This window comes from Molothrus ater, chromosome W, assembly GCF_012460135.2.
Source record: "Molothrus ater isolate BHLD 08-10-18 breed brown headed cowbird chromosome W, BPBGC_Mater_1.1, whole genome shotgun sequence".
In the NCBI taxonomy this organism is placed as follows: Eukaryota; Metazoa; Chordata; class Aves; order Passeriformes; family Icteridae; genus Molothrus; species Molothrus ater.
Window position 1 is genome coordinate 429,646 of NC_050510.2, and position 27,398 is coordinate 457,043.

Consider the following 27,398-nt stretch of genomic DNA (forward strand, 5'->3'; position numbering starts at 1 on the left):
GTCTGGAGAGAAGCTTGTGTCCGCACGCGTCCCCACTGCGCGCTCCGCTTGCCGTTTCCCGAGCCTGGCAAAGCTTGGCCATTAGCATGAACAGTCGCCTTGCACACATCAGACATATGATTCGGCCTACCACACCGACCACACAAGAACATGGGGAACTTCACCTTCTGCACTTTCTTCCCCTGCTTCTTGCCAGCCTGTGCACTCCCCCGCTGCGGCCGCTTGCCCTGCGGCGCCGCCCAAACCGGCTGCACAGTGGCAGCCATGGCAGCCAACTTCCGATCCTGGGGGACAATGTCCGCACAGGCCTCCGCCATCTCAGAGACAGTAGGATCACCAGGCAGAGCCACTATGACTTTCCTACAAGCAGCATTGCAATTGCACTTGATAAGGTTCGTAATCGTAACGCTCCTTGCCACAGGATCAGGCACCTGCCTCTCCACAGATGCAATCAGCCTTTCTGCAAACGTCATGAAAGGCTCGTCATCCCCCTGGACAATGGTCGGGAACGGCTGCCTCGGAGCAGCCATTTCCAGGGTCTGAACAATTGCAGCCATGCCCAGCGAGTGGCATTGTTTAAGCACAAGGGGATCAAATCCAACCTGCCCTTGAACATTCTCATAAGGCCCTGTTCCCAGCAGCATGTCAGCGACAACCAAACGCCTGGGGTCCTGCGGACCCAGCGTAGCATTCCGCAACACCGCGTGGGCCGCCAACCGAGCCCACTTGGTCTCAAAAACACCATACTGCACAGGGTCAAAAAGAGAACGTGCCACACGACGGAGATCGTAAGGCGTGAGCCTGTCTGAATCAACCCTCCGGAGAGTCCGCATAACCTCAGCGGACCCCAAACCATGCTGAGCAACTGCCTCACGGAGCTCCTTCTCCAGCTTATACGAAAGGGGTTCATAGGTGTTATGAGCAACACCCCCGAGCACAGGGAAAACCTGAGGATCCCCTGGCAAAGCCACCGCACCTGACGCTCCCTGGTCCTCAGGCCCAACAGGGGCAAAAGACGAAAGTCGCCTGGGAGCCAGGCCACCACTCGGCCCTGGGCCCCCCGCAGCACCGGCAGAGCCAAAAGAGCCCGCCCCGCGACCCTGCAGGTGCCGCGAGGAAACAGGCTCATTCATCTTGTCAGTCTTGATTTTCGCCTCTGGCCAAAAACGTTCGGGATGCCTGGGACGCACGGTCACCTGACAGGCAGGAAGCGTCCACAAATTCGATGAGGAAGTGCCGTGGCCCCAGGCACCCACCGGCCTCCCGCTGGCCGTGTCAACAGGTGCGCTAAAGGTAAACACCCCAGCGCCCTGTCGTGTTACAGCTCCAGCAGGGGGCGCCCCGGTGGACGCAGGTACCGTCCCGGCCCGCAAATCCGGCGCGGGCCGGGACGAGACCGGCGCGGGGCCCCCGGCCCCCGACACAGGGGAGGGACGGGACGCCGAAAGAGACGCAGTCCGCACAGCTGCGTCGCTGCGGGATGGCACCAGGGAGCCCGGCAAGCCCCCTATGAGGGTCCGTCCCAAACCACAAGACTGCCCAGCGGGTACCGCCCCCACCGAGCAGAGAGGGGCGGGCTGCCCGCCCACCGGAGCGGGGCCGGACAGAACGCCGACCGACGCCCCGCCCCCGGCTGCGTCCACCGACTGCACAGGCCCAGCAGGCTGCGCAGGTCCAGGGACGGGCGAAGTCGCCCCCCCCGCCGATGAGCCCGGCCCGGAGGTGGGCGACCCCGCCCCCGCCGTGGCCAGGGGGAACTTCGTGGAAACACCGCAATTCGGACACCAGGTCGTCACCGAACCAGACTCAAGCCGAGGAGGAGGCTGGCCCTCAAGAACCGGAAAGGCACAAAGAAAAGGCAACCCGTCCCCCACCCCACCGCCCATGCCAGGCGAAGCAGGACGAGGACGGCCCGCCGAATCCACAGAGCCCGCAGAAACCCACGGGGCTCCGCCCCCCAGCACACCGTCCGGAGGCGGGGAGGGGGACTCCACATCGGACAAAAATTCAAACTCCCCCTCCTCCACGTCCGAGGCAGAAGAGCTTCCCTGGGAGCTCCGAGGGGTACAAGAGCCAGACCTCTCCCAAAGCTCCACACATTTCTTCCACTGCACCAGCAGCGGTCCCGCATCTAGCGTGCAATCGTCAAAAAGGGCCTCCATGAGGCAGGTCCCCACACGAGACCACTCCTCCCTGGAGAACACCCTCTCAGGACCCGAAAGAAACCCTCGCTCCCGGGCCCACAGAAACAACCTCTCAAAGTCATCCCAGGAAACAGAAATCTGTTTCCACTCCAGGACCCCCCTCCAAAGATCCAAAAGGAGGAGATCCTCCTCAAAACCCACAGCGCTCGCCATTACCCCAAGAACCGCAGGCAAAGCACCAAAGAGAGGGGGGGGGAAAACCTCACCGCAATCTGCTGCAATACACACGTCGGGGTCACCAAATGTCGCTATAGGACACAAAGGAACACACGCTCACACCGTTCTCAAGGTGAACGAGAGAAAAGGGCCGTTTATTTTCTGACTCCAACATTTATAGTTTTCCAAAAGTGACAGTGGATTGGAGGGTGACAGTGGCACCTCTCCAATGCCACTGGTTAAACCAACAGTCCATCAACTCTCTCCTCCTCCATAGAGGAATGCAAAACAATAAGTTATTTACAGAAAGTGTGTGAGAAAATTCACTACAAGAATGTCAACATCAGAAGGCTTAGAGAATCTTAAAAACTCAGGGTGACACCCATCTTCCTGTTTCAGCGAAGGTCACCATGACCTTTGTCAGTGATTGGACACCGGTTACTTAATCCCCAGCTTGTTTCCCCTATTCTTATCCAATGGTATCACATTGAAGTGGCCTTTCTCAGCTAGCCAATTATCTAAAAAGCTCTCCACACCTCTGGAAAGACATGTGCTGATAATAGGCTATTGAATGTCACTACATGACTGATAAGAACTATAGCATCCCATTGTGAGATGCTCCGCCCAGAGGGAGGAGCCAAGCATTTTTACCCAGATATAATCTTGAAATTCTGGAACACTAGCACAGCTTCTCCACTGGATTTCTCAGAGGAATGGCTGCCTCTTCCACTGGATCTTCAGAGGAAGACTACACCCTTTCTACAGGATCCCTGCTCCAACAAAACCACACCTGACACTTCAGGAGGACTGCAGCCACAATTCCAATTGGACTGATACCAGCATCCTGACCAACAGGGTGTCAGGTCATATTCTGACCTTGTCAGTGTTGTTTTGGTTTACTGCATTGTTTATTTTATCTTTTTATTTTCTTCCCTGATAAAGAACTGTTATTCCTGCTCTCATATCTTTGCCTGAGAGCCCCTTAATTTAAAATTTATAGCAATTCAGAGGGACGAGGTTTACATTTTCCATTTCAGGGGAGGCTCCTGCCTTCCTTAGCAGACACCTGTCTTTCCAAACCCAGACAGTTTGTTTTTAAAATATGTTAGGAGAAACCTTCCCAACCAAGTCCCTAGCCCTGATCAAGTCCTAGACCTGGCTGGTAAAAGAAGAATGCCATAAATCCCAAGTGTTTCTATCCTAAAAAGATGAAATCAAGGCACTTTGACTTGCAAATTTGGCCTTATAAAATCCCCTTTAACAGCTCCTAAATGTGAATATTACAACTCCAGTGATACATGAGAAACATCACTGTCTGAGGGACACTAAGTTTGTTGAGTTGAGTAGAAAATCTTATTCAAGCTAGATTTATTATCTGTGTCATCATGTTGTCTTTGTCATTCTATCTGCAAGGCACCTGCAGATGAAGACAAAGAACACTTTGAATTTTTTAATAAAACAAAAAGGGGAAATTGTCACAGTTGCAGCTGGCCTGCCAGATAAATTTGACCATATTGGCTCCCCAAACTCGACCAGCCTAGAAGTAAAACAAGTCCCCGGATAAGGCGATTATAAGATTGATTTGAACTCAAACAGAGACCTCAGCCAACCCCATTCAACCCTGGATGCAGACACATCACTGGCCAGAGAGCTGGGCGGTGCAGAGATCCCAACCAATTGGCTATCCAAGCCTGGGAAATTCAAACCCCCTATAAAAAGAAGTTCTGAACAAGAAAACAGGCTGTTTGTCGCTAACCCTGGGTGAGCCGTGTCGTTTGTCTGTCTCCAACCAAGGACCTCACATAATAATACACTTTCTAACCAGTTCATCCAGGGGCTCATTCTGCCCTTCTCCTAGCTCCCCTGTGGATGCTCATTCTCCTACAGCTCAAAATCACAAATTTCTCCAGAGACCCAAACAAAATTCCTTCATATATCAGGCCAGGCTTCAGTGACACATTGTTTCTTATACCATATACCAAAGCTGGTTACTGTACCTTACACTGCACATCAAAGCCACTCCCCATCCAGTCGCAGTGTCCAGACACCCCTACAGCACACCGGTCTGGGTTCTGGGCCATTCTCGCAGCACCATAAGCTCTGTAAAGTACCAGGTGCTGGCACAGTTCTGCGGGCGGGCACAGCCGACGGTGCTTCAGGGATGGGCCGGTGGCCTGGGCATCCTGCAACCTCATAGGGCCAGGAGACCACTGTAGCCCCTGCCCACAGGGGTGGCTGTAGCAATGCATCTGAACAACTTAGGCCTCAGTGTGCACCAGCCATAATGTCTGTAACTGTTCTTATCAGAATTTTCTCAGGGCGCTGTGTAATTCATCGAGGTTACTAAGACATAAACTGTGCTAAAATAAGAAGGAAGAAGCTGAGAAACCTCATACCAGAATCACAAGAACTAGATAACAGAGGACTGTAGAACACCTGCACAGTAACCAATCACGGACGCTGAGAAATGGAGGCAGAGAACGAGGGAACAAGACAAAGGCACCAATCAAGAAGTGTGTACTTAGTAGTTTGTAGAATCTATAAAAGTGTGTGTAATTGTCCTGGTTTAGGGCAAATTTGGGAGAAGACCTCCAAAGGGGGCCCCTCCCAAAAGCAAACCCACACAGCCCCTCCCCCCAACTGAGAGAAATGGAAAGAACCTGTTTATTTAACAGGCAAAACACCCCCCAGCACACAAAATGAACCATACCGGATGACAAAACTCTTTCACCGCTCTGAAAAAGATGACAAATTCAGAAAGTCTCTCTTGGGAGTGGTTGCTCTGTTATCAGTCCCTCCAGCGCTGGGGATGGCTGCTGCAGGCCACAAGGTTTAAACTCTTGGTGTTTCCCAGGTCCCAGTCCGGAGCAGGTTCGAGTAGTTCCAAAAAAGGGAAAGGAAAAACAGTCCAGGGAAAAAAATCAGACTGCTTAGCTAAACTAACTAATGAGCAGAAGCAAAAAGCAGGAGCATAGCAGAAGCAAGAGCAAGAGCAAAGCAAAAAGCAAAGCAAAAAGCAAAAGCCGCACTATGTACTGCCCCGTCTCTGTGTCCCACCAGCTGTGGGGGAGCAGGCTCTAACAAAAGAAAACAAAACTCCACTCTTCAGAGCCGGTCTTGAAGGCACATAACATAATATCCAGCGTAAACAGAACAGACGACTGGGGATACAAGCATCATAACGTCACCCTAGGGCATTATTGTAAACAATAAACGGCTTTTGCTTGATCATATTGGTCAGTTGTACAGGAGTCCTGGATTTCCCGCAATATATTGGTGACGCACAACGTGATAGTGAATGTGTTAATGAAATAGATCAAAACTTTTGGACTCTAAAAGGGGAGTTCTTAGACCCTTTGGACTCTGAAGGCGATTCTGCTGAGTGAAAAGCCACGGGCCCGGGTCGGAGGCCACCACGGCTGGACTGTGAGGGGGGGAGTCGGAGGACGACTCCAACGGAGCCAGGAAAAGGACTCCAGAAAGAATTTGTTTAAGCTGCAGCTGTTACACCGGGACAGATGAGCAACCGGGGGCTGGAGGATGGGGAAGGCGCTCTCAAAAGAGGAGCAGGCTGCTCTAAAAGTCCTCCAGTATATTCTCTCTAGGAGAGAGGTAAATATGACCCCGAAGTTTTGAAAAAATTGCTAAAGTGGGGTCAGGAGAAAGGGTTTTTGATCAACGCTAAAAACATATTCGATACCTCAGAGTGGGAAAAACTCGGGATGGCCCTTTGGGATGCAATTGGCGATGGGTTCAAAGACACTAAGGGATAGAGTGCAACACAGAAATTAATTGTTAAAAATATGTTAGAAACTGTTGTAAAATAGTTGATAGATTGTTAAGCACATGCTGTTAGTTTGGTTATGGTAAAAGAGGTTAAAAGGGTAGTTATAAGAAATACGGTACTCAATGCACTATAATACACCTAAGTGCACCACCTTCCAAGTGAAATGAGCCAGCCTGGACAGAACTGTAATGGTCCAATCAAGCGCTTTAAACCTTCATGCAAATGAAGGATCCAAAAAGAAACCAATCCAAAGGGACAAAAAACAGGATAAAAAGGGGCATCTGACCCACTGAATCTGTGCCACTCCACCTGGAACGTTGGGGACATCACTGCTGAAGAAGACCCAGCACCGGCGCTGCAGCATCCTCGACAGGAATGCTCCTGCTCAGCCCGCAAGACCCCATGCTTTAGGCCTTTCTTTTTTATTATAATAAAAATCATTGCTGAAATTACTTTTAGTACCAGGAGTTTGGTCCCGTTTTTAACATTAATGATAACAGTTTTAAAACAATTAAAAGCGGAGAGGAGAGCAGCAGCCCTAGGGCCAGACGATCCCGCGATGGCTTTTCCAGCATATGCCCCAGAGTTTTTCGTGGGGGAGGACCCAGTAATACCCCATTCTGCACCCGTGGAGCCAGAGCTGCAGGTTCAACAGGCAGTCTCAGACAGTAACAACGTGGTCCTACAGCCTGCACTGGGTCTGCAGTCTGCATTGGTACCTGAGGGGGTGGAGATGGATCTGCTGCTCCCTTCTCTGGCACCGGGTTTACGCACGGGGTGTTCCCTGAAGAGTTGACAACAGTGATGGGGGGACTAATCTTTCCTCCTGCAACCCCCTTCGTCGTCTGACTCACCGCCGCCCAGCCACTGCAGCGGGTTTTCGAATGCAAATCCCAGATGTACAAATGCAAAAGCTTGTGCTGCTTTGAGAAGGAGAGTTTGGAGGGAGAGAGAGGCAGCCCATGCTGGCTCCGCAGCCTGCTAGCTCAGGCATGGCTTGAGATGTGTCAGAACAAAGGGGCGTTTATACTAAACTAAAGACTCTGATAAAATTAAATTCTCAATTCGAAGATTTACTACTCTGGGTAATTAAAAACTTCTCTGAACTCTGGGACTCTGTTCATATTTGGCTTTTTTATATTCTTACTAAGAGAGATAAGGCTGCAGCTGCTTTTTTTTTCAACGTGCCCTGAAATTAATGAGATTTTGTCAAACTGCAAGGCTAGTAATCCTATCTCTGGAATTTCTTCTTCTTAACAGCAGGTGCCATCTTTGACCCTCACTACCCAGTGTTGCAGACATCTTTTTATGAAAATCCTTTCTTAGGATATTTTCTTCCTGAGAAGCTGAGAGGCTCCAAGAACAAAATGTAAACAATGGCTATCTGCTGCTGTGGAATGCAACAGGTGGACCCGTGATTGGTCTTATGAGGATGTTTGGATTTAGTAACCAGTCACAGCAGAGCTGGCTCTCTCTGTCTGTCCGAGCCAGCTGCCTTTGTTATCATTCTTTCCTTTCTATTCTTAGCTTAGCTAGCCTTCTGAGAGAAACCTTTTCTTCTATTCTTTTAGTATAGCTATAATGTAATATATATATAATAAAATAATAAATCAAGCCTTCTGAAACATGGAGTCAACATTCTCATCTCTTCCCTCATCCAAGAACCCCTGTGAACACTGTCACAACCCAGGTAACACCACCTTTGGCTGCTTGTAATATTACACCTGTTATAAATGATCAATCAAAAAGCCAAATTATCAAAATGCGAAAGATTTTTTTTTTTCGCAACCAAAATACGGTCCTCAAAAACCCACAGCCAAAGAGACAGCATTGAGCCCAGGATTGGCCCTGGGTGAACATACATCTGACCTCTATCGCATCGGATTCCCCTCTGTTCATGAATGCCGTTTCCAGTGAGGCTGTTTTATACAGTTTTTTCTGCCTGAGGCAGAGGTGCCCTGATTTCTTTTGTAACCCCGCATATGTATGAAAGTTTCTTTCACTGTGCAGGGCTGGGCAAATGCTGTTTCCTGAGTAGTGGCAGGCACCCGATCATATCAGGGGAAGTCACGTATTCAAATGTATCTTTCTGGCGACTTCTGTTATCTTGATAGATGGTATCAATCAAGTGATGATCACCCTTGGGTGTCTCCTGATTGCCCTGGAGGACGACAATCATCACCCTGGCCACGTCTATTCAAGGGTAAATGGAGGTATTGTTCTCCTGCTGCCTTCAGGAATTTCGAAATTCTGAAGTAGACAGCTGTCCTTGGGCTGCTTGTGGTCAGAGACTCATTTGGATTTTACAATCTTGTAAAATACATTCACTCTTTAAGCATGAATTATTTCATAACATATATTACACACCAGAGGAGAGGGAGGGAGCTGAGTCCTGAGGGGGAAGGGTGACTCCCTCGACCTTATGTGCGAATATAACAGCGTCGGGAATAAGAGTCCTGAAAAAGGCAGCAGCCTCACTGAAGTTTTAACTGAAGATTCGGGTGAAAAACCGGGTGTACAGGTCTCAAAACCCGGAAGGCTGTGCCAAGATCTCTAACATCACTATTGGGTATGCTCTGTTGGGACAAAATGGCGGTGCCTTACAGGCAGTTGCCGTACAACAAAATGGCAGTCCCCAGCAGAAAGTTGCTGTACAAGAAGGCAGCTCCCGATGCTGAGCATGCACAGTGCAGCAGATGCAATTTTGTAACCATCGAGACTACCGACCTCCAACTACATTGCCACCTCTGGCTGCTTCTATTATTGCAAGGAAAAAGGACGACAAAAACTTCTATACAGGAGCACCGACAGAAAAACAAATCTATAGAATGCAGCTCAACCATATCTAAAGAAAGAAACCAATTTATTTCCTCCAGATACCAGAGACTTTTCGAATTTTAATTCAAGTGCTCATTCAGAAAAAGCAATTCTGCAAACCCAAACAGCAGGAAACCTAGTGGGCACAGATACAGAAATAAGACCAGGGATATCTGAGTCATTAATTTCATCCATAGACCACCTCACACAAGCCATTGCCGCAATGCTAACCAGAAGCCATCAAAAAATGCTTCAGAGATGAAGAAGCCTGGAAAATATCGCTCAGAGCCCACAAAAAATATAAACTAACCTAATCAATGTCTTAGATGCAAAAAGGGAAAACACCATGCAAATCAGTGACGTTCTAAATATGACAGAGATGGAAATCTTCTACTGAGAAAAGTATTTTCCAGTGACACAACCATCTGAAATTTCTCCATAGACAGAACACTTAGGGAACTTCAATGTTTATAGATAATAACTTTCAATAAGTTGAGCATTGATAAGATCAAGCAAAGTTAAGTTTCACTACATTTAAGTCTAAGTATTCTTAAGTTACATCTTGTCACTTTAATATTCTGTTAAAATTAGGTTTATTATTCCTTGCTATCAGAATTCATTTATTCCAAGTTTAAGTGTTGTTTAATATAACTTATCTGAAGTTTTATTAAAAGTTATTTGACTACAAGATATGTAGTTATTTTGCTAGAGAGATAAGATAGCTCTTGTGGGAGTGACGGGGGGGTCAGCACGATCGGGACAGACGGAGACGAGAGATCTCCGAAGCCAGGTCGTGGAACTTGTGGTTTATTACAAAGGGCGTGGGTGCAGGGCCCTGCTGGGAGCTGCCAGCCGCAGCTCAGAGCAGGCACGAGAGAAGAGAGGGGGAGAGAGGATGAGAGGATAAGAGCGTAAAAGCATAAGTGAGTAAAAGGGGTAAGAGCTAAGAGACAAGAGTAAGAGTAAGAGCTAAGAGCATAGAAAAGTAAGTAAGTAAGCAAGTGAAGTTCCCGTTACAATACAATAAATCATCTTCTGTGTTGAATATTCTGATTCTCACTAACCAATTGTCGAGGTTTAGGGCAAATTAGGAGGAGAATTTCCAAATTAGGGCTCCTCCAGTAAGCAAACCCACACAGCCCCTCCCCCCAGCCGGTTCGGGAAGGATTTCTCGGAGAGGAGTGGAAAGAACCTGTTTATTTAACAAGCACAGCACCCCCCAGCACACAAAATGAACAATACCGGATGACACCACTCTGAAAAAGATGAAAAATTCAGAAAGTCTCTCTTGGGGGGTGGTCACTCTGTTCTCAGTCCCTCCGGCGCTGGGGCTGCTGCTGCAGGCCAGAAGGTGCGGGATCTTGGTGTTTCTCAGGTCCCAGTCCGGAGCAGGTTCGAAATGATCAGAAAAAGGAAAGGAGAAACCGTCCAGGAAGAAATTGGACAGTTTAGCTAAACTAGCTAAAGAGCAAAAGCAAGCAGAAGCGAAGCAAGCAAGAGCGAGAGAGCAAAAGCAAAAAACAAAAGCCGCAGTCTCTGTGTCCCGCCAGGCTGATAAGAAAACCCAAACAAAACTTTCCCTCTTCAGAGCCGGTCTTAAAGGTACAGAACATAATATCCAACATTAACAGAACACATGAATGGGGATACAAGCATCATAACGTCACCCTAGGACACCAATCTAGTACAACATACAAATCCTATAGCATTTCCATACAGACTATAAGAATCACTACATTACCATACTGTGCTACATTTTAAACCCTAAAAACTACTCTTTGGACCCCTTCTGCCAAGCTGGCAGGGTCTGCTTGGACCCTTGAACCTGCCTGCTTGCAGAGGGTCTTGTTTCGTCAAAAGGGGATTACCTTCAGTGGCCACATCATTGTTTTCCCGTTGTTCAGTAACTAAGGTATCTCAAAGCTTGCTTTCATTTCAATCTCGCTTATAGTTTCCATATTCTCAAAATCTTTTGCCAGGCAATCATATTTATAAGGCTTTCCTGTTTCATCCTCCCCAACAGCTCTGATTGAAATGGCTGAGATGGGATGCTGACAAACACCTGTTCATGAGTCAAAGAAGATGCAGTTTGTTACACCATCAATTTCATCAAAAGTTCTATTCTTCATTACAGTCTCTGCTGTTTTTGTCTTTTATAGGTGATTTTGATAACTACTAACTCTTATTAATATTACATGTATGTTTTAAAAATGTTGTCTTAACTACTTCAACCATTTGCTGCTGATATATTGATGGTATAATGTGAATTCACTGATTTTTGTGATAAGAATTATTTACAAGGTACTGTTATAGTATTTACAGTTGGCTTCCATCAGCCAGCTGGCTTTGCCATCTCTTTGTGTGATCACCTATAAGACCTGTCGTTTCACGATCCTACCTTTTTTTTTTTTGTTCTCTAGCTGTGAAAGCATCTCTTAGACCAGGTTAACTCTCTGGCTGGTCCCTACACTAACTTTATGGTTTGATCTAATGTTGACACATAATTTTAAGTATTTTTCAGAGTTCTAACAAAAGATATGAGAGCTTCACTGAAAGCCTCCTCCAGACTGCAAGTCTTGTAGCTTTCCTCAGTTATTATTACATAAGCACTCCAGTACAAAGTTCAGCTGTAACATTAACTTCTTTCTCTGGGTTTTGTACTGGGTAATCAGTCTCTCACGTAGCTGCATTTCCTCCACCTTCACACTCTTGGTGTCCAGATCCAGATTCGCAGTCCTGTCTGTGACCACTTTCAGATCTTTGAAGAAGAGGTTTGCTTGTTTGAAGCATCTTTATCCTGAAGGAAACTGCAGAGGGATTCAATTAAGGTCTTTACTCATAACCGTTATTCTTAAGAGCCTTGTTTTAAAATGAGTTAAGTGACATCCACCAATTAGAGTTTGGGCTGTGGCCAGGCCCTAATTCTACTTGGATGGGATGTTTGACAACAAACCCTGGTGTTTTCTGCATCAAAACTAGATTTAAGTTGCTTTGACTTGACAATTTGACCTTGTTAATATGACAGCTGAACCTACTTAAAAAGCGAGCTTGGGTAAATTTCCACGAAGAGCATGAGACCCTATCAAATGCAAGAAAATGCTGACCACTCCCTAAGCAGAGAGGAGAACACACAGATGTGAATTGCAGGGAGATTCTGACTTGCACCTGACTTCTTGTGCTTCACCCACAGAAAATTGTGGACTTTGGGCTTCTTTATGAGTGTGAGAATCAGTAGGGTTGTAGAATTTTTGTTAGTTGATTGTTTAAGGACAATATGGGGTTCAATCAAATGTTATACTTCTGCTTTTTTGCCCAATTTGCTTTTAGCAGCGCAACTTTACTGGTTAGCCAGCCTAGAACAAATGTTTGGATGACTTTAGCTAATGTTTCAGGTTTAGATACTTTGTGTTTCTCTACTGCTACTCCAGAAAATCCATTCTCTGCTTGCTTGGTCAGTGTACCAGTAGAAATTTGGCCTATACTTGAAAAGATCAACAAAGCTATGTAAGACACCTTGCAATGGGCATTGTTGAACTTTCCAGGTCATATTAGCACTCATTTTCCCCTTCATAAGCCTTTTTCTTTGCATCAACGGGTGGAAGAACTGCTTTGGCTATCAAAGCAACCTGTAGAAGGCCTCATGGTTTTTACTGATGCCAGTCAAAAAACTTTTAAAGCAGGCCTTACTTGACAGGGCAAAGGCAAATGGCTCAGCGAAATCCTTGAGGTGAAGGGACACATCAGGTACTGAAAGGATTGCTTGATAAACAAGAAACGGGGGAGGATGGGCTGAGCCCACAGAATAGAGTGCTGAAAGCAGTTCATGTTATGAATCATCTACAGTTAGTAGGTAATTGTAGTGAACTAATCAATCAGCGCCACCTGAAAACATCCATTGCCCTCAGAACTGTGGACGCTTTTGCTATCCTTGGGTGAGATTAGAATATGTGGAGCATGGATCAGATAGCTGTGAGTTTAGAGGAGGAAGTTACCCAAGGTGTGGAGAGTGCAGACATGGGCACACCCAAAAGTTCAATACCTGGGTGGTGTTATTCCAAGTAACAGGAATAACAGTTAATTCCCCATAAACCTCAAGAAGCGTTGGGCTTGTTTCCTTTTTGTGCATTCTGGTGCCTGTGGGTTGTGGCCCTGCAGGCTGTGCGGGAGGCAGGGTTGTTTGGGCTTTTTGGTGTTTTCTAGGAGTCCTTGTTCTGGATGGTGGATGAACTCTCTGGTCTTTTTCTTCATGGAGTGCTGTGTATCCTTGTTGTGGGGTGCTGTGTTTCTTCTCAGCTTTGGATTGGGTTTGTCGGTGCTGTCTCTTTTTGCTTCCATCTTGCTTTTCAGACTCCGGCTCATTTGGTGGAGGAGCTCATGGTTTTGCCTCCTTGCTGGGGCTGGTCTTTTCACGTTGGTCGGCTTTAGGGGTCAGAGTGCTGGGTGCTTCTCTAAATTAACCCGCCAGGATGTCATCGACAGAATATGTAGCTTACTTGAGCCAATGCTACTGGAGTGGATCCTTTTTTTATCCTTAGCCATGCCCAGAGATCCCTTTCACACATGTCTAATTGGTATGCCAGTAAGTAATTTTACCGGTTTTGCAAAGTGGGTAGGAGCTAGAGGAAAGTCATATGTGGAAGCAAATAGATCAAGCGCAGGGAATCGTTGGTGTAACATCACCAAAGGTGGTACAAAATTGGACATATGCTAAAGGTTGGGGATTAAGCCAAACAGCGAGGGCTTCCAAGCAGGTATGACAACACAGTTACTGAATGAAGGCGGACTAGAGCCTCAAGAACTAGACTTACTAGGATCGGTACCTGGAAATTATTACTTGTTTTTTAACTACTTTTTAAACCCAAAATCAACTAATATGAGCAATGTTCTACTCCCATGTCCCAAAAATAAGTGTCATTCTTAATCTCAATTCTCCATGGTATAAGAATGTGACCAAATACTGCCACGATTAGATTTATCTTGGCAGTGCCAGTGCAGATGCAACTGTAAGAAAGCTTCCACCAGGTATCTTTTTAATCTGTGAGGAGTTTGAAGGAATGTGTTGTATGAACCTCTCTGACCATTCTGCATCCATTCACAGGAAACTCAAAGAACTACAAGATAACATGAAGAAATTGACTGTGAATGACTGGGATGAATGGTTTAAGGGATGGGGAATAACTGGATGGTTGAAAGATATTGTAAAGGGAACTCTGTTAGTTTTGGTAGCCATTATTTTATTGCTTTGTGCTATTCCATGTAAAATTAAGTTGGTGACCCGCTTAGTATAGAATACAGTAAAGAGGGTTTGGCTGGTGCAAGAAGAAGAAGGGGAAATTGTAGTAATGTATCTGTACAACTTAGGCCTCAGTGTGCACCAGCCATAATGTCTGTAACTGTTCTTATCAGAATTTTCTCAGGGCACTGTGTAATTCATCAAGGTTACTAAGACATAAACTGTGCTAAAATAAGAAGGAAGAAGCTGAGAAACCTCATACCAGAATCACAAGAACTAGATAACAGAGGACTGTAGAACACCTGCACAGTAACCAATCACGGACGCTGAGAAATGGAGGCAGAGAACGAGGGAACAAGACAAAGGCACCAATCAAGTAGTGTGTACTTAGTAGTTTGTAGAATCTATAAGTGTGTGTAATGTAAACAATAAACGGCTTCTGCTTGATTGTATTGGTCAGTTGTTCAGGAGTCCTGGATTTCCCCCAATAGGTGGTGGTGTTGGGCACCTCCCTGTCCCACAGCCTCGACTTGGTCTTGCACCTCCCCCACAGGTCCCTCAGCCCATGCTGCCAGTCGTACCCAGCCTCAGACAGAAACCCCCTTAAGTCCTGAATAGAAAGTGGACAAATCCAAATCCTTCACCCTGGCTCCATAATTACCTGGGGAGAGGTGGGGGTGTAGGAATAATACCTCCCTGTTTTCCCTATCCTGGAAGCCAGGAATACAAAAGACTTGCAGCTGGCCATGTATTAGACTGCAGATTTTAAAGATAAGGCAGAGAACTTCCCAGTCTTTCCTTATCACATAGCCTCCCACTGCTATTTGCCTTAACCATATTTGTCCACACTCTACTTTGACCAATCCTTTCCCAAACCAGCACCATATTGTTCCCTCTGGGCATGGATTGCCAAGACCCTATCTCGATGCCTCCTATTGCCCCCTCTTGGTGTCCATGTTCCCCATATTGACCCCTCTGGGCATACATCATATTGCCTGCTCCAGGTGCCTATGTGTGTAGCAGGCTCTGGGCTTGCTAGGGCCCCATGGAGAGCAGAGGCCTAAAGATAGGAAATGCCAAGTCATGGCAAGCCCCTGTCTTCCGCCTTTCGGACCCCTGCTTATGTCTCTGTAACCCCATAGGTCACTTTCCCTTAACCCTTGCTACCGGACAATTTTGGATCCCCCTATACCCTATATAATGGGCTGCTTTAGCCCATTCTGGTTAGAAGAGCCGTCGCTGGAACCCTTCACAGACCCCCAATAAAGACATTGCTGTGGAACTCCAGAGCAGCCTTCTCTCTCTCTCTGCATCTGCCAGCCAGCCTGCGGTGCCTTAGCAAGCAAAAGACCTGAACTCAAAAGAGCTGATAATCATCAAAGAGCTGATATCCCTTATACTTGCTAAAGGTTGCCAGCGGCTGAGAGCTGCTTGGGTTTCGGGCAGTCTGTCCCCGAAAGAGGACTGAGCTATCCGGCCCGTGCAGCCTGCTCAGGGGCAAACCTGGTCTCAGCAGGAGGCCGGAACATATGTCCTTAACTACCTCTAGGAGAATGTGCAAACCATCTCAACATTCTCCTAAAAGACCCTTTGGAGGTATTTTGGGATCGTCATCCCTATAGTCAAGACTCTTTTTTCAACTTTCCTTTGTTGCCCACACTGGGCATCTTGCCATGTTTTACTCCCTGAAGTTGCACTCACCAGTGAGATTTGCTGAGACCCTTGTCAACTTTCCCTTACTGCCCCCTCTGGACATCCATGTTCAGCAGTCCTTCCCTATGGACTCTTCATGGACCCTCCCCGGTCTGCCTCTCCCTGCAGACCCCTTCATGGATCCCCCAGGCCTGCTTCTCATCTGTCTCCTGGACAGTCTCGGCAACCCAATCAATCGCCTGGTGCCAGTCAGCACCAAAGGGGGCTGGTCACCAAAACTGGGTGAGGCGGGCCTCCAGCTCCTCTTGCCGTGTGCCAGAGCCATACGGTGGAAGGATCCTGGATGAAGCCCCCACTTGTCAGCAAAATCCACAAACGCCAGAGGTTTATGTCTAAAAAAGAAACAGGAATCCTTCAACTTTATTTGAATAAAGGGAGAGAGTCCACTGGGGCACATACCTGCGGGGTTTTTCCCTGTTGAGGTTTTGGAGGGTGCAGCCTCCTGTCACCATTGAGTCAGAGATGACACGGAGTCATATCAGACGGCAAAATGGCAAAAAGCCTCGCGTTTATTGAGATGTCTTTTTTCATATCCTTGTCTGACACAAGTAGACCTGATTGGTCAAGTAATCAATACATTTCACATAATTGGCTAATTAAAAAAACACCCTTAGGTAAACATATTTCCATAACACATTCCACATGTTCACAAACACCAGGTACAGCAACTTAAGATAAGAATTGCTTATAATTCTTTTCTCTGAGCTTCTCACAGCTTTTCTCAGAACGATGCCTGGGAAACTATCTGTTTCTCTCTCTCAGCATCCACAGCCTCCTTTTATCCTAAACTCCCGGCTGTATGTTGTCCTCTTCCCTTCCCCATTGGCTGAAGTACTAGGAAGGTACAGCCTTCCTGAACCACCTACCACATATCCCCCCTTGAACCTGTCATTTTCCCCCAAAGTTCAGAAGTTCAGACTTGTGCAGATCCTTGTCTATTCCAAGAGCCAAGCTGTCTGGACTCTGCAACAAACCTGCTGCCCAAAGCCAGTAGAAACATTAAGACCCATTTCAAAGATGTTACCCATCAAATAATTTGTAAAGACATCAGCACACATCTTTCTTCTCAGTCCCATTTTCTCCATGTGGACCTTCATCTTGGCTGTGAAGGAACTGACCAAAACATTGTCCAAGCAAGCTGAGGATAGGTCTTCCTCACACATGTCAACCAAAGTCTCAGCTGTTAGGAGTCAGCCTTTTTCTGTTCAAGGCAGAGGGTACCAGTGGCACGCACCAAGTGCAACCTTCCTGCATAACCAAGGGGAGGACATGAGAAAGTGGGATGGTGATCTGACCTGGAGACTAGAAGCTCTGGTACAGGAACTTCAAGGAAAAACAACAGCCTAAAAGCACTCATTCAGGAAAATTACTGCTCCATTGTTTGTCAGACAGAGTAGAAAGGCTGATCATACTTTTCACCCTGATGAAGGGACTTCTGCTTTGCAGTTACAAAAATCAAATAAAGAAGATTCTTACTAGGAATAGAGGCTGCCTTCAGCCTGATGGAGGAAAGAGACAACTGGGTTTAATGAACCATGTGGGTTTGATGGCCTGGCACATCCTCATGTGAGTATAAAGCTCTAGTGGACACCAGTGCGCAGTCTACTCTAATCCCATCATCCCACAAAGGGGCAGTAATCATCTGTATTTCTGAAGTGACAAGATGTGGCAGGACTTTTCAACCCTTGATACAGCAGAAACTTATCTCCCTGTCATATATGGCTAAATCAGGCCAGAATGGTTTTTCATGTGATGAATTATCTCAGCTGAAAACACCCTTATCTAGCAATAAACATCCTTCATTGAATGATGAGAAAGGATACGCCAAAATTAGTGACGACAGACACAAGCAGTTTCACAAACTATAAAAGATCACTAAGATTTTCATAAAATCAGAAATCTCTTCTACACTCTCTGAGTGTGTGGAGACTTCACCTCGATGCTAAGACATTGGCATTGTGAAAAACGCCAATCACTTGTTTTTAACATTTTAAAACTTTAATAGTAATAAAATGGTTATAAAAATAGTAATAGAATTAGAGTAATAAAAATTTGAACAATTGAGATTAGCACAATACGAGACAATAAAAACCAAAGAGTTACGGACAGTCCAGGTAGCTCTTTCTGGGCAAAATAAACCCGAAAAAGGACACTCGTTAGCAGAGGATTAACCCTTAAAGGCAATAGCCTGTTGCATATTCATACACCTCACACATGATGCATAAATTCCATTCAAACAAAGGATTCTGTCTGGTCAGTGTCAGCTTCTTCCTCCTAATCCTAACGGCATCTTCAGGGCTGAGTGAGGTGGGAAGAACGCAATAAGAGAGCAATAAATTCTTTTTCTCTGAAAGATTTAGGTGTCCTGTGGCTGCTATCATGGTGCGAGTCCTTTCTTTTAAAAAAGTATCTCACATAGCATAGTTTCTACTTTAACATTATGTTATAATCTAAAACTGTATTTAACACACTACTTAAGAAAATTAATACAGCATAACTTTCTAACATAACACATATAATATTAATTTTAATATTTGCGAAAATCCAATCATAAAATATGCATTTTTCACAGAGACCAAAGCTCAGTTAGAACTTAATTTGGCAACTTTTGTGAAGGACAATAAAAAATGTTTCTACAAATATATTAACAGCAAAAAGAAGGGTAAGACCAACCTTTGTTCTCTACTGGATGTGGGAGGGAACTTAGTAACTGCAGATGAGGAGAGGGCGGAAGTGCTTAAGGCCTTCTTTGCCTCAGTCTTTAGTGGAAAGATGACTTGTCCTCAGGACAGCTGTCCTCCTGGGTTGGTAGATGGCGTCAGGGAGCAGAACAGTCCCCTTGTTATCCAGGAGGAGGCAATCAGAGAACTGCTGAGCCACTTAGATGTTCAAAAATCTATGGGACCAGATGGGATCCATCCCAGGGTGATGAGGGAGCTGGCAGATGAGCTTGTGAAGCTGCTCTCCATCATTTACCAACAGTCCTGGTTCACTGGTGAGGTTCCAGATGACTGGAAGCTGGCAAATGTGACGCCCATTCACAAAAAGGGTGGGAAGGAGGATCCTGGTAATTATAGGCCAGTTAGCCTGACCTCAGTACCCAGTAAGGTAATGGAACAGTTTTTATTGAGTGCCATCACGCAGCACTTGCGGGATAGCCAGGGTATCGGACCCAGCCAGCATGGGTTTAGGAGGGGTGGGTCATGCTTGACCAACCTGATTTCCTTTTATGACCAGGTGACTTGCCTGGTGGATGCAGGAAAGTCTGTGGATGTTGTCTACTAGGACTTCAGTGTGAAAAATGCCAATTGCTTGTTTTAAATTTTTAAAAGTTTAATAGTAATAAAATGGTTATAAAAATAGTAATAAAAATTAGAGCAATAAGAATTTGGACAATCAGTTAGGACAATAGAGGACAATAAAAAGCAAAGAAATACGGACATCCAGATGCTTTCCTAGGGTAATTAAGCCCCAAAAGCACACCCACTAATAAAGGATTAACCCTTCAAAGCAATAGCCTGTTGCATATTCATATATCTCATACATGATGCAAACATTCCTTTCAAACAAAGGATGTTCTCTGGTTATTGTCAACTTCTCCCCCTTAATCCTGTTGTCTCCTCAGAGGTGGGAAGGAGATGGAAGAAAGTTGGTCTTTTCCAATAAGGAGGCAATAATTCTTCTCTTGGGGATTTAGATGTCTTGTTGCTGTTATCTCTGTGACAAGAATTTCTTGATTATCTCATCCCTTTCTTGAGCTGGTTAAAAAAGTATCTTACATTGCTTAGTTTCTATTTTAACATTATGTTATAACCTAAAACTATATTTACCACACTACTTAAAAAAATACAGTACTACTAATTAATACAACATAACACATATAGTATTCCTTTTTAATATCTGCAAAGAGCCAATCATGTAATATGTATTTTCACATTCAGCAAAGCCTTTGACACTGTCTCCCACAGCATACTCCTGGAAAATCTGGCAGCCCACAGCTTGGACAGGAGCACTCTTTGCTGGGTTAAGAACTGACTGGATGGCCAGGCCCAGACAGTGGTGGTGAACAGTGCTGCATCCAGCTGGTGGCCAGTCACCAGTGATGTTCCTCAGGTGTGTGATTTCAGCTAGAGAGCAGGGCTAAAACCAACATAGATGTGCTAACCTTGGTGGGACGGAGACCATGGAAACAATAGATAGGAGTGGGGGGGGGGGGGGAAGCAAAAAAGAATATTATGCTTTGTTTTAGAGTAGCCAGGTAGAACTGCACCTGCAGAGCTGGGGTTAAGCAACATAGTTAAGAGACACGAGTGATGTAGTTATTGTTTAGTAGTGGAAAAAAAAATTTAGCTGATGCTGTAAAACCATATAAACTCCGCTACAAAAAGAATAAACGAATTCTTCTTGCATATGACCCAAGTGAAGCCCCATTGCTTTATCAATTGCTGTCACTCAGGGTCTGTGCTGGGGCCAGTTGTGTTCAATATCTTTATTGACAACATAGATGAGGGTATTGAGTCTTTCATTAGTAAATTTGCCGATGACACCAAGCTGGGATCGTCTGTTGATCTGTTGGAAGGTAGGAGGGATCTGCAGAGAGACCTAGAATGGTTGGAGGGATGGGCAGAGTCCAATAAGATGAAGTTTAATAAGACCAAGTGCCAAGTCCTGCATTTTTGCTACAATAACCCCCTGCAATGGTATAGGCTGGGGACGGTGTGGCTGGACAGTACCCAGGTGGAAAAGAACCTGGGGGTACTGGTCAACAGCCAACTGAACATGAGGCAGCAGTGTGCCCTGGTGGCCAAGAAGGCCAACAGCATCCTGGCCCGTATCAGGAATAGTGTGGCCAGCAGGACCAGGGAGGTTATCCTCCCCCTATACTCGGAACTGGTGAGGCCACAGCTTGAGTACTGTGTCCAGTTCTGGGCCTCTCATTTTAGGAAGGACGTTGAGATGCTTGAACATGCCCAAAGGAGGGCAGCAAGGCTGGTGAAGGGGCTTGGAACACAAGCCCTATGAGGAATGACTGAGGGAGCTGGGGTTGTTTAGCCTGGAGAGGAGACTCCAAGGTGACTTTATCACTCTCTACAACTTCCTGAAAGGTGGTTGTAGCCAGGTGGGGGTTGGTCTCTTTCTCCAGACAGTAACTGACAGAATGACAGGACAGAGTCTTAAGCTGCGCCAAGGGAAAGAGAGGTTGGATAGTAGGAAAAAAATTACTGAAAGGGTGATAAAGTACTGGAATTGTCTGCCCGGGGAGGTGATGGAGTAACCATCCCTGGACGTGTTTAAAAAAAGATTGGATGTGGCACCTGATGCCATGGTTTAGTTGAGGTGTTGGTCATGGGTTGGACTCAATGACCTTTAAGGTCTCTTCCAACCTTGTGATTCTGTGTGATTCTGTGATTCTCTGAATCAAAATGGCTACATACCTGCTTCCACTTGCAACCAAATTGTTCTAAAATAAACCTGATGTACATATATTTACACACATGGATCATTCAGTGTCATTTCACTCTAATCCACTCTAAGTGATAGTAAAAGGTTTTAAAATCATTAAATTTGGGGAATTAGAAAGAAGTTAGACTTAGCGGGGCCCTGGAAAAATGTTAAAAATAGACTCTGAAAATGTTAGGCTTTGTGTTTGCCAGATCATGTGAAATTGCAACTGGACTGTTGGTTTAACCAGTGGCATTGGAGAGGTGCCACTGTCACCCTCCAATCCACTGTCACTTTTGGAAAACTATAAATGTTGGAGTCAGAAAATAAACGGCCTTTTCTCTCTTTCACCTTGAGAACGGTGTGAGCGTGTGTTCCTTTGTGTCCTATAGCGACAAGATAAAGCCTAGGAGTGGGATGTCAGTCAGTCCTTATGAGATATTGTATGGGAAACCATATGAATCTCCTGAGCCTAACCCTAATGTACACGTCACAGGAAAGCAGGAAGTGTATAATTATATTCTGTCTCTCGGGAAAACTTTAGCTTGGCTCCGGAGCATCCTCATGTAGAATGAAACGCTGACTCTCAAGAACCCAGTTCATAACGTACATCCAGGAGACGAGGTGCACATCAAGAACTGGAACGAAGAACCGCTGAAAGAAAAGTGGAGTGGACCCCATCAGGTACTACTGACCAACTTTACTGCAGTCAAAGTAGCCGGCGTGGACCCCTGGATTCATTCCACCCGAGTGAAGAAAATCCATCCTGAATCACGGACTGTGTAAACTGTGGAACCAACAAGGCTGCAGATAAGATATGTTTAATTGCTTTGAGAATGCTATAAGTAATTGTGCCAATGTTATGGTCATTAATGTCTTTGGGATATGGAATGCAAAAAGATCAACTAATCACACTTCATTCTAGAATGAAGAGAGAGGTACAAGCAGAAACACAGGTGATAAAGGTTTCTAATGCAGTTCAGGCAGAGAATGTAATGATTGGATTAGTCAAAGACTTTGCCAAAATGCAAAATACCAGTAGAATAACTGCCTTTCTGCCAATACCAAAGGCAGCAGGAGACCCAGTAAATTGGGGAATCATAACATCAAAACTACCTGAAATACAAAAGAACAAAACAATTGCATGCAAAGAGGTACCCAAGTCGAGGCAAGTAGTCAAGGAAACTTGGGAGAAAATAGGAACATGGATGAAACCTATGAGCCAGAAAGACTGTATTCTAAGTGATGGCATACTAGGAACCCCTATGGGAGAATCAGGAGGCATCACACAATGACAATGCTATTTGCCACCCTATAAAAAGATTATAGAAAATGTTACAGAAACCACTCTGGTATGGAAGTGTGAGGCCAAGGATCAGAAAGATCAGATAGAGCCTTGGGACAGTGCGTGGTCTGTGAGTATTCTTCAAAGATTCCAATATATAGCAAATACCCCTTGGTGTATTAAGTGGGAAGGCTCCGAGAATGAAACAGATCCAGCAGTAACAAACACTGCCACTAGTAGCAGAACGAGGGCAGACAAAGTAAGTTGGTGGGCATGTAATAAAACTTATGACCGCACTTCTAAAGATGCAGAGATAAAACAGATGCCACCCCTGGCAATAGCCCTACAGATGGGTTGTGCTTGCAGAGGGATCAAACATAAACAAGGCAGAGTGAATTATAAAGCAGTTATAGGATGTACCAGAATTACAGTCCGAGGTCCAGGACAATTTGTATGGGCAACAAGCGATGGTACCTGGGCAACACATCTGCCTGTAGACGGGAAAGTGAAGGAAATTACTTTGGGCCTCCCAACCTTATGTCCAATTTGGAAAAAGTCCCCATTTAATGGAAAACATGAACTTCTGCAGATAAGAGCAAGACGAGAAGTTCTAGACAATGAACATCCAGATGACACTTGTCAAGAACCCTCTAGTGGAGAGAAATTTGGGTGGGCCCTAGAGTCATTACTTGGTCCTATAGCAAACTATCGGAGTAGGGAGATGCTGTACAAACTTACAGGTCAGGTAGATAGACTGGCAAGAGTCACCTGGGAAGGATTTAAAGAATTAAACGTACAATTACAAGACACCAAAAAAATGACTTTACAAAATCGATTGGCCTTAGATTTGTTACTCCTGAAAGAGCATGGAGTATGTGGATTGTTAAAGGGACGGATTGATCATTGCTGCGTCCACATTCCAAATGTAACTGCAGATGTAGAATATGACATCAATCAGTTGAAACAAATAGAGCATGAAGCACAAGAAGAGTAAAAGGATTTGACTATGAGCTGGATAGGCAAAATCTTTAAAGGGTTAGGGTGGAATGTGAGTTCATGGATTAAATCTGTCATTGAGAGTGTGATAATCTTACTAATTGTATTCTTAGCAATTTGGTTAGTTTACAGCATCTTAAAGGGAGAGATACAGAAGAAAATATCCTGGAACCAGAAAATAATAAAGGCACTGACACGAGATCCACGCCCACCATCTTCTGGTTCTCCAGTTCGTGATAGCATCCACGACAACGTTTACATCAACCCTGGATTTGAAGAACGTCAAGTATAAATTGAGGAATAAAGGACTGTATCAAGTGAAAACATTTACACCTATAGTGAAGTGAAAATGCTCTCAAAGGGGGGAGAATGATAGTAAAGGGTTTTAAAATCATAAAATTCGGGGAATTAGGAAGAAGCTAGACTTAGTGGGGCCCTGGAAAAATGTTAGAAATAGACTCTGAAAATGTTAGGCTTTGTGTTTGCCAGATCATGTGAAATTGCAACTGCGTAAGCAGTATATGATAAATGATATAATTGTTAGATGTGATGATTGTTTAGTAATTAAATATAATTATTGTTTAATCGTAGGAAGAATCATGAGAAACTATGTTAGAAGTTTGAGGGGGGCCATGAGGAGCCCATGCTTGGATGAAATCTATGTATACAATAGAAAAATATAAGTTTAATAATTAACTTGAAAGTTATATAACGATAGAATATAAAAACATGTTCATCCCGAACCCATGTCGGAGTCAGATTTGGGGTTGTACCCCTGACACCCAGAGCTCTTCAATAAAAGCACCTACATATAATCATTCTCGTGATTCTGTGTTTCTGAACGCTAACACAAGGGGTTTCTTAACAAGAGCCTGGGTCACTCTTGTCTCCTGGAACGGATTATAACTTAGGGTCAAGGCAAAAGAATCCAAAGACAAAGGAAAAGTAGAATTGCATTTAAATATACACTTGTACTAGTAGGAGTACTGAGATACAGTAGCTCATGGCTGTGGCCCAGGTTCTAAGGCTGGGATGTGTTTGTAGAAATTATTCTACCTTTCTTAATGACACCTGGTCTTAAGACATGGGGTTAGGAATTCACTTGGTTAGAAATCCATTTCAGATTTAGGTGAAGTGTGCTGTTTTGAATTGTTTAACTTGTTTAGTCTATTAATTTGCTGTGCTCATAAAAAAGCCTGTAGCTCACAAAACTGCCTCAAACAAGGTGAAAGGAATGTGAACTTCCAAGCTAGAGGAAGATAAGAGGGGCCCCACGGACCTTGAAACAGGAAGCAAGCCAAAACTGAGGCTGCAGGAGACAAACAGACAACCAGAGAGCTCTCTGCACAAGGACTAATAAGAACTAACCGTAATGCAATGAATATGCATGAACCTGTTTCGAAACTTAATGTATATGCAACAGGTTGGGGGACAAAGGGGAGTTTGGACTCTCGGGGGTGAACATGTTCTTTAAGGAGCTGTCCTGCATGCTTCCGGCACTGAATGAAGATACATACCTACTTCACGACTTTTACTAGTTGTGGAGTTTGGTTTTTTTTTCCGTAAATCAGTCTCACTTAACAAACAGCAACACGTGGAGAGATATAGACTGTCAGCAGGACATGGAAAAATCATTAGGACCCACAGTATGGGTAGGAAGTAATGGAATTTGGACCACACATTTGCCCTTAGGAGAATCAAGAGTACAATGGACACTGGGAGTATTAAAGTTATGTCCCTTGTGGAAGGAGTCACCATTGGGACCCCAGCTATGGGGAAAAGTTAAAGGTGATGAAACTTGGAAACATCCCCGTACAGGAATCATAATTGGATGGATTTTAGGATCTATCTTCACTCTGCAAATATCTACCTTCAGGAATAGACTAGCCATACACAATTTGATTCTGCAAATCAAAACTTTAGCAAATGCATGTGTCCTGGTTCAGGGCAAATTTGGGAGAGAACCCCCAAAGAGGTTCCTCTAGAAAGCAGACTCAATTGGCCCCTCCCCACAACCGGTTCAGGAAAAAAACACCTCCTTGGAGAAAAGTGGAAAAAAATGTTTATTAAACAATAAAACCTAAACAATATTAAACAATAAAACCTCTTGCTGCTTCACAAGAGAGACAAACTCAGAAAGTCCCCTCCGTGGGCTGTAGCTGAGCTCACTCAATCTCTGATGAGTCCCTCCGGTGCTGAAAATGTCGTGGCCCAGACCTGGCCCGGTGGGCCAAAGGTGTGAGCTGCCGGTGCTCTTCTGGTGTTCAGTCCAGAGCAGGTTTAAACAGGTCCAAAGAAAAGGAAAAAAAAGTCCAGCGAACTTCTTTGCCTCAGCTAGCTAAAACTAACTAAAAACCAAGGAGAGCTCTATCCCGCTGTCTATCCATCCACAAACAACACAGTCCAGGAGCAGGAATGTGGAGGAGTAAGTGCAATTTTCTGAAAACAAACTGCACGCTTCTTCTCTCCCCCCTTCACTCTCGGAACAAGTCTTAAAGGTGCAAAACTTATTATTCAGCATAAACAGAACAGACGATTGGGGATAAAAGCATTATATAGTCAACCCAGGACAGCATGTCAGTTGGGGTTTACTGACATAAAGAACAATTGCAAGCCAAGACTAAAATGACTTTACAAAACAGATTGGCTTTAGACCGATTGCTGTAACATGAACATGGATTGAGTAGATACTTGAATTTTAACAAGAAGACTTGTCGTGCACATTCTGAATGCAACTGCTAAATTGGATGATCAGATAGAGAGGATAAAATCGGTTGCTGCATCTAGCAGAGAATTAAGGGCACGATTATAAAGTAACTGGTTAAACAAAATATTTAAAGGATTTGTGTGGAGAGCTTTTTGGATAATTGGCTAGCTGAGAAAGGCCACTTTGATGTGATACCGTTGGATAAGGATAGGGGAAACAAGCGGGGGATTATGCAACTAGTGTCCAATCACTGACAAAGGTCATAGTGACCTTCGCTGAAATGGGAAGATGGGGGAGAAAATCGCTTGCCAGAAAATGAAGATATCCTAGGTAGAGAAGCTAGAAGAATGCAAACATAGAAACAAAATAATCATTAGAGCATAGAAGTAGGTGTGGTTGATCTAAGTGTGCTTTAGCCAATAATGAGCTCAGCTTTTGCAATATGTATAAGCTTCATTAACACCAATATAAATATGTGTGAGCTTTCAATAAACTTTGGGATTTGCTATTCACGCATATTGTGTGAGGCATTTCTTCCGCCGTTCACGACAGATTTGGATTTTCTCTGGTTGGTTGGCCTCACTTTCACAAAGAATAATTGTGATTATAGTACTAATTGTAATTATGATACTTGCTTTAAGCTGCATAAAAACCATTTTTGCTAATGCAATGTGAAGAACTTATATGATGTTAATAAAGAAGCAAAGTGAGGCTTATGAAGGCTTGAAGGGAAGACAAGCTTTACAAGCCTCAAAGGGGGGATGTTGCCAGATGAAAAATTGTTTACACCTGGTGGGTTAATACAATGCTTATTCTTCAAAAACCACTGGCCTATGAAACCACACAATGCTTATTCTGTAGCAAGAAGAAATGGAAAGCAACCAGCCCAGTTATGCCAACTTTTACCAGTTCACTCAGTGGTCAGATATGACACTGGGGTTGCCAACCACCAGGGACCACCAAAGGGATCCCCAGGACAGAAGAATGCATGTGCAGAGGGGAGGGAAAATATGTTAATGATTTCAAGGAAATTATTATCATATGTCTGTTTATTCTGG

General features: G+C 44.8%; 1 pseudogene; it reads left to right on the forward strand.

Annotated features, from left to right (window-relative positions):
• Positions 1–642: 642 nt before the first annotated feature.
• Positions 643–21,762, forward strand: LOC118701506 (uncharacterized; annotated as a pseudogene).
• The last annotated feature ends 5,636 nt before the right edge of the window (positions 21,763–27,398 follow it).